This window comes from Schistocerca serialis, chromosome 6 (genome assembly GCF_023864345.2).
Source record: "Schistocerca serialis cubense isolate TAMUIC-IGC-003099 chromosome 6, iqSchSeri2.2, whole genome shotgun sequence".
NCBI lineage: Eukaryota > Metazoa > Arthropoda > Insecta > Orthoptera > Acrididae > Schistocerca > Schistocerca serialis.
The window spans coordinates 719,597,879-719,605,508 of record NC_064643.1 but is presented as its reverse complement, the minus strand read 5'-3'; the positions used below and the strand labels follow the sequence as shown (position 1 = coordinate 719,605,508).

General features: G+C 53.1%; 1 pseudogene; it reads left to right on the top strand.

Moving 5' to 3' along the window:
• The first annotated feature begins 6,934 nt into the window (after nt 1–6,934).
• LOC126485334 (5S ribosomal RNA) lies at nt 6,935–7,052 on the top strand (annotated as a pseudogene).
• Nucleotides 7,053–7,630: the final 578 nt, after the last annotated feature.

Below are 7,630 nucleotides of genomic sequence, written 5' to 3'. Positions count from 1 at the left end.
GCGGTTCTGCGCCAGGGGAGTTGGGTTCCATTTAGGTGAAGGTGGAGGGGGGGCCGTTGAGGAGATTCGCGCCTTCCGAGCCTACGGGTGATCAGCATCGCCTGCGTCTTTTCAGAATTGATGGTGATTCGCCAGCGACGGGCCCAAGTCTCTGTGTCATCTAAAACCCTTTGTAGCCTACGGATGACCAGATCCTTGTTCGCGTTTCTTGTGTAGAAGGCTGTATCGTCAGCGTACTGTGCAGTGTGCACCAGGGGGGCCGTTGGTGTGTCCGCAGTGTACAGACTGTACAAAACGGGCCCCAGGACCGATCCCTGTGGCACCCCAGCACGAATACGCCTTCTGGTGGAGGTGGACGTTTCTACTTTGACAGAGAAAGTTCTGTTCGAGAGATAGCTTTTAATCTGTTTAACTATACTCCCGGGGAACCCTTGGGTGTACAACTTGTAGAGTAGCCCTCTATGCCATACTGAGTCAAAGGCCTTGGCTACGTCAAGTAGCACTATCCCGCAGTAGCCTCTGTGGTTGAAGCCCTCAGTGGCTGCTTCAACCACTCTCATGATCTGTTGTGGGGCAGAGTGGTTCTGCCGGAATCCGAATTGGAAATCCGGCAGAATTTGCTCTCTGGTGATGTGTTCTTGTATCGGTCTTAGCAGGAGGCGCTCGTAGATCTTGCTGAGAGTTGGCAAGAGGCTAATCGGCCTGTAGTGCTGCGGGAACAGAGGGTCTTTCCCTGGTTTGTGTATTGCGACCACTTCCGCGTGTTTCCAGCAAGCTGGGAACTCGCGGGTACGAGTAATCTCGTTGAAGACGTTCGCGAGGTGTTCGATCGCCGTGGGTGGGAGGTTTTTGACCAACTGGTTGGTGACATTGTCATGTCCTGGCGCCTTTTTGGAGGGGAGGTACCTAATTACTTTTGCCACGTCTTCGGGGGCAAAAACTGTGGGTTCGTCTTCTGGGTCCTCCTCAGCATTGAGGAAGACAGCCAGTTGACGACGGACCACTCTTTCATGATCATCATCCTGGGGTTCAGCCGCTTGGAACTGCTTCTCGAAAGTGTCGGCGAGGGCGTTGGCCTTTTCAGCATGGCTGTAGGCCATACCCCGCTCGCCATGCAGTGGCGGCATCCTAGCGCGTCTTCTTGTGAATTGTTTGGTTGCTTGCCAAAGTGTGTGATCGTCTACTTTGAGGGCTGAGAGGCGGTTTTGCCATTGCTGGTTTCTGTGCTCATTGAGCGCTACCTTCAGTTCTCTCTGTAGACGATTGAGCAGCCTCCTTGTGGCCTGGTTTCTGGTTATCTTCCACTCTTTTGCCACTCTGTTCTTATGTCGAATTTGAGCTAGCAAGTGTTCCGGGAGCTGTATTTGCGGCGGCGGGCCATCCCTTTGTGGAGGGGTGGCTTCTTCCGCTGCCTGCAAGATGGTGCCTGTTAGGTCTTGTAGCGCTTGTTCTACTGTTTCGGCAGTAGGTGGCGGGGCGCGAGCGATATCAGAGGCGACAGTTTCTCGATATCGCTCCCAGTTTGTACGTTTGTAAGACGTCTGGTACCGTGGGAGTGCTACCCATTCTCCCACGTCGACCTCTAGGATCACTGGGTTGTGGTCGGAGGACATTCTGTTGATCGTCCTCGCGGTCACAAACCCCGTAATCCTCCTAGTGAGAGCTATGTCCAACACGTCGGGCCTGCTTCCATTTTTTGGAAAATGTGTGGGCTCGACTGGACCCCAGGTTTCGAAGTGGTGGTTGCGCGCTAGTTGTTGCAATCTGACGCCTGCTCTGGAGGTTACTCTAGAATTCCAATCAGGATGTTTGGCATTGAAGTCGCCCCCTATTATGAGTTTGCCTTCAATTTGCCCTAGAGTAGCTATGTCTCCCTCATCTATCTGGTCTTGTGGGGGTCGGTAGATTGCAACGATAGTTAGGGGTCCAGTGGCAGTGGCTACTTCCACCGCCACTGCTTCGATTTTATTGGTAGCTGGTAAGAATACCTGGTGGTGGGGGATCCCTCTTTTTATGTATATGGCCACTCCTCCGCCTTGGGTTGGCCTGTCTTTGCGATAGCTAACATAGTTGGGGACTGTCGCTTTTATTCCCGGTTTTAAGTGGGTTTCCCCCATCATGCATATGTCGATGGAGAACTCCTTCATGAGTTCTCTGAACTCGACCTCTTGGTTAACAATGCCGTCTGCGTTGAAGACGCACATTGTCAGGCCATGGATGTTTGGTCGTCTATCCATGATGGGGTTTTGAAACTACTGAGGAAGTCGCAGAGGGGAGCGACTGCTGGACTGTTGCCTGGAGGGCAACGAGGATCTGTGTGTTCTGCTTCTGGGCTTCCCTGAATTCCTTCATCATTTCCATGACGAGGTTCATGGTCTGCACCATTACGCCTAACAACTGATCCATGGGGGGGGAGTGTGTGTGTGGTTCCCTAGAGCTTCCTCCGTCGTGGTGGACCTGGCCGTTGGTGCTGTGTATATCCCGGTGTTGTTCTCTTTGTTGTGTCTGGTGTTGTGGTGATTGGGCCACGCTTTCATGGTTCCTCGGGGGAGAAACCACTTCCGCATATGTCGCCCTCGGTGTGTCCGGCCTTGGTTTTACCCAGGCCTTGTCTGTGTGTGTTGTTGTATTTTGTTTTCTTGTGTGAGTGGTTGGGTTTGTGGTGTTCTGTCTGCGTGTGTGGGGGGCGGCCTTTGCGCCCTTTGCCTGCTGTGAGTGTCTTTTGTGGACCTCACAACCTTGGTAACCCGCTGTGTGGTTTTTGCCACACAGCGCGCACCTTATTTGTGGGTCCGTGTGCTGGAGTGTGCATGTCCTGGTGTCGTGGGCCTCGGCGCACTTCCTGCATCTCACTGGCATGTTGCAGTGCGCAGCGATGTGGTTCAGGCCCTGATACCTGAAGCACTGCACCGTCTTGTTTTTACGGCGCAGCGGCTCCGTGGTGACAGGGACTGCCAGGACCATCGTGATCTCCCTCTTGTTTTGTGGTATGTCTGGGAGTGTTACCTGGTACAGCGGCCACTTACTGTTTATGCTGCCCATTTGCTGTACTACCTTGACGACATACCCCCGGGCAGTCAGGTCTGTTTTGATTGCCTGGGGGGATACTCGTCTTGGTAGGTCTCTGATAACTATGTTTCTGTTTCGTGTCTTTGTTGTTGGGAAGGTGTAGTGAGGTATGCTTCTTGTGTTGAACAGTGCTTTGACTGTGCTGTAGTGTTCGAGTGTGTGTACTGTGATTTTAATTTTGTCTCCACCGGCGGGTTTTGCCTGGAAACTGCCTCCCCCGATTTCTGTCTTGAGCAACTCAAAGAGCTCCTCGTAGTTTTGAGGAAACTCTGCGACAATCGGGGGGAGGTGGTGGGCGACTTGATTCTGTGTTTGCGTTGTGTTTTCTGTTAACGCTGGCTCCTCAGCAATCACCTGGAATCTGTTTGGGGTGGGTTCCACTCCCCGGGCTGGCGGAAGCCTCGGCTGGCGAAACGTTTTCTTCGCCAGCACGAAACCATCCGAATCCTGCCCAGTTACATGGTTCCCTTCCAGTTCCGGTGTTTCCTGGTCCCCTCCCAGAACGACGACAGGTGCTGTCGGGGGCGCAGGCTCCTCGGAGGGTGTGGACGTGGTTAGGGTGGGGGTGGTGGATTGCTTCTTCCCCTTGGAGTGCTTCTCCTTCCTATCCTTCCTTACACGCCGCTGCTTTGTTGTGGTGGACTTGTGTGGGGGGGATTTAAGGTATTTGGAACGGGTGGAGGACTGAGACGAGGGGGTGGGTTTGGGGAGGATTTTGGTCGGCAGACGGGGCATCTGCTTGCCATTCTTCATGGACGTAAGGTACTCGGGAAGTGTGCCGGTGGCGTGGGCAAGCAGGAGCGGAGTTAGGACGAGGTTAGGAGGGGTAGGATTGCAAGTACTGACAATGTATGAGGATGTTGGTGTTTTGTGTAGGGTGGCGTTACTTGCTGTGTTATTTGCCACATCCGGTGCGGTGAGGGGGGGCGCTGCCAGGGGGGTGCCAGTTACAGCCGTCGTTGACACCGTTAGGTAGCCCGGCTGCATTGCTGGCCCTACTACTATAGTGGACGCGGAGGTCTGATCGGCGGCGGCGGAAACCTTCTCTGCGGTTCCGCGGCCGGCTCCCAGGTCCTGGCCCACATTTTCCCTAGCCTTGGGGGGGGCAGAGCCTGGCTCTGCGGCAGCTGGGGCGCTCGAGACGGCCGACGACGCGGCCCGCGGCAACAACAAGACGCGCTTTTTGTCGACAGCGGTTGACCGCTTCGACCCCAAAGCACCACTGGAGCTCGACATCCCGCAGTTGAAGAGGAAACACGACAATTCTGCTGTCGGGCGTCTCCAAAAATATCCTGCCCGCCGTAAGACCTTACTGCAGACCTTGACTGGGTCCCGCCGATGCTTTAATAAAAGCAAAGCCGTGGATTCCCCTGGTGTGTCTCCCGTACAAGCGGGGGCCTATGACTGACAGTGCGCGAGTCAGAGGAGCAAGCTCAACCCTTGACTGCCACTCAGCGAGTGTCGAGATGCTGTGTTGCGTGGTCCTATAAAGGCTCCTGGATCAGTGACTGATTCCGGGCGCCGACCAATCAGGTACCTGCGGAATCGGCCGCCGCGCCAGTGGTGGAGGGTTCGCGGCGCGGACCGGGCGTCGAGTCCCTGCCGGTTCCTAATACGTCTGTGGCCGCTACCGTCTTCGTGCCGGAGCGTTCTCTTCTAATTTTAGTTATTGCGGGATTCCAAGCTGTACTAAGTTGGAAACCAGTGTCTCGATTGATCAGGTTGCTGTTCAACCGAATTTCTACAGCCTCTTTGAAAACTGAATCCCAAAATCCTTTAGCGTCACACAGCTTCTTCGTACCCTCAAAGAGGAAGGTGTGTCCTTCGTTAAGGCTATGTTCCGCTACCGCCGATTTTTCTGTCTGACCAAGGCGTACATTTCTAATGTGTTCCGAGCGCCTCTGCGTGATGCAGCGCTGCGTTTGTCCGATGTATTTCGTACCACATTCACATTCAATACTGTATACGCCCGGAGTCTGCAGTCCTAGGTGGTCTTTGACTGAGCCAAGTATGTCCTTAATTTTACTTGGGGCATGAAAAATTGTCTTGATGTTGTGTTTCTCCAGAATGCGGGCAATCTTGGCTGTTGGCGGTCCCGCGTATGGTAGAAATGCCAGGCATCTGGTCTCATCTTCTTCTTCTGGTGTGTCTACCTTCCTGCTCTTGTGTAGGGCGCGCGAGATTTGCGTCTCATTATAACCGTTGCTGCGGAAGGTCTTCCTTAGGTGTTGTAACTCTGCAGGTAGGCTGTCATCATCACAGATAGACTTGGCCCTGTGCACAAGTGTGTTAAGCACTGAGTTGCGTTGTGCTGGGTGGTGGCAACTCTGTGCATGAAGGTATAAATCCGTATGTGTCTTCTTCCTATACATAGCGTGACCCAAGGTGCCATCAGGGTGCCTCTTGATTAGAATGTCAAGGAAGGGCAAGCTTCCGTTTTCTTCCACCTCCATGGTGAATTGTATGTTGCTGAGTATGCTGTTGAGATGTCGCAGGAAGTCTTGCAGGTTCTCTCTGCCATGTGGCCACACGACAAAAGTGTCATCCACATATCTGTAAAAGGCTTTAGGTTTCAATGGGGCGGTGTCCAGGGCTATGTCTTCAAAGTGCTCCATGTAAAGATTAGCGATGCCTGGAGCTAAGGGGGACCCCATGGCTACACCATCCACTTGTTCATAAAATTTGCCTCCACACTTGAAGTAGGTGTTTGTTAACACATGCCGGAACAGCTTTATTGTGTCCTCACTAAAGCGTGTTTCGAGCAGCGCTAGGGAGTCTTCCAGCGGTACTCGTGTGAAGAGTGAGGTGACGTCAAAGCTGACAAGAAGATCTTCTTTATCCAGGCGAAAGCCTTGTAGTACCTTCACAAACTCCGCCGAGTTCTTGACATGGTGCTCACAGTGACCCACGATCGGTTTGAGCAGTTGTGCTAGGTACTTGGCTAAACCATATGTCGGTGAGTTGATGGTGCTCACTATGGGTCGCAATGGAACTCCGTCTTTGTGGATCTTAGGGAGCCCATATAGCCGTGGTGGTGCCGTAGCTCTGGGGTACAGCTTCCTGATGACGTCCTTTTCCAGTCCAGAGTCATTGAGCAAGGCGATGGTCTTGCGAGTCACGGAAGCTGTCGTGTCCTTGTCCAGTTGCTTGTAGGCAGTATCTTGTAGCAGTGAGTTTATCTTCTGCCAATAATCTTCTTTCCTCAGTATCACCGAGGCATTGCCTTTGTCAGCAGCTAGAACGACAGTGTCCTCATCCTCACGTAGGGCCTTAAGAGCCTTCCATTCAGCAGACGTTATGTTGTTCTTGGGCATTTTTGCCTTCTCCAGGACCCTGCACGTCTCTCTCCTAACTTCCTCAGCTGCCTCCGTAGGGAGGCCGCGCACGGCTTGCTCGATGCTGCTGCACCTTCCTCTTTGAGGGTACGAAGAAGCTGTGTGACGCTAAAGGATTTTGGGATTCAGTTTTCAAAGAGGCTGTAGAAATTCGGTTGAACAGCAACCTGATCAATCGAGACACTGGTTTCCAACTTAGTACAGCTTGGAATCCCGCAATAACTAAAATTAGAAGAGAACGCTCCGGCACGAAGACGGTAGCGGCCACAGACGTATTAGGAACCGGCAGGGACTCGACGCCCGGTCCGCGCCGCGAACCCTCCACCACTGACGCGGCGGCCGATTCCGCAGGTACCTGACGCGCCCGGAATCAGTCACTGATCCAGGAGCCTTTATAGGACCGCGCAACACAGCATCTCGACACTTCGCTTGGAGATGATGGGTACGAAACCCTTCGAAACGTTGCGAGAAGACGACGCCTTTACTCGGCTGATCACCCGAGAAGATTTCACGAATACATCAAAGGGTTATGCAACAGCCTTGCCGCAGTGGATGCACCGGTTCCCGTCAGATCACCGCAGTTAAGCGCTGTCGGGCGTGGCCGGCACTTGGATGGGTGACCATCTGGGGCGCCATGTTCTGTTGCCATTTTTCGGGGTGCACTCAGCTTCGTGATGCCAACTGAGGAGTTACTCGACCGAATAGTAGCGGCTCCGGTCAAAGAAAACCATCAAAACGACCGGGAGTGCGGTGTGCTGATCCCAAGTCCCTCCTATCCGCATCCTTTGCTAAGAATGTGTAACATCATAGATTAAGGGTCGATCTACGACAGCAATCGCACAACTTGCGTACGGGCCGTTAGACGCCGCCGCGAGCGCTAAGAGTGCGTTGCGGTCGCAGGCGCGTGTGTTGCGTACGGGCCGCGAGGTGTAGCCACGAGCGCAACCGTATATATGTGCCGACGGAGTTCGTCCATCTCGCATTTTGTTGGCATCTCATTTTTGCCTATCCTCTTATTTGCTTAGTTGCTTAGCTCTTATTCATTTATGGTTCATGTTATTGTGCTCTCTTTCAGCCATTCTGCTTTGATTTACTCCCAATTGAGAAGTGCTCATTTTGGCATTTCACTTTTGCATATTTCTCATTTTGCTAATAATATGCTCCTTAGCTTTTTACAGTTGATTTGATCAACATAGTCTCATGCACTGTTTGTTCGTTTCAGCCTG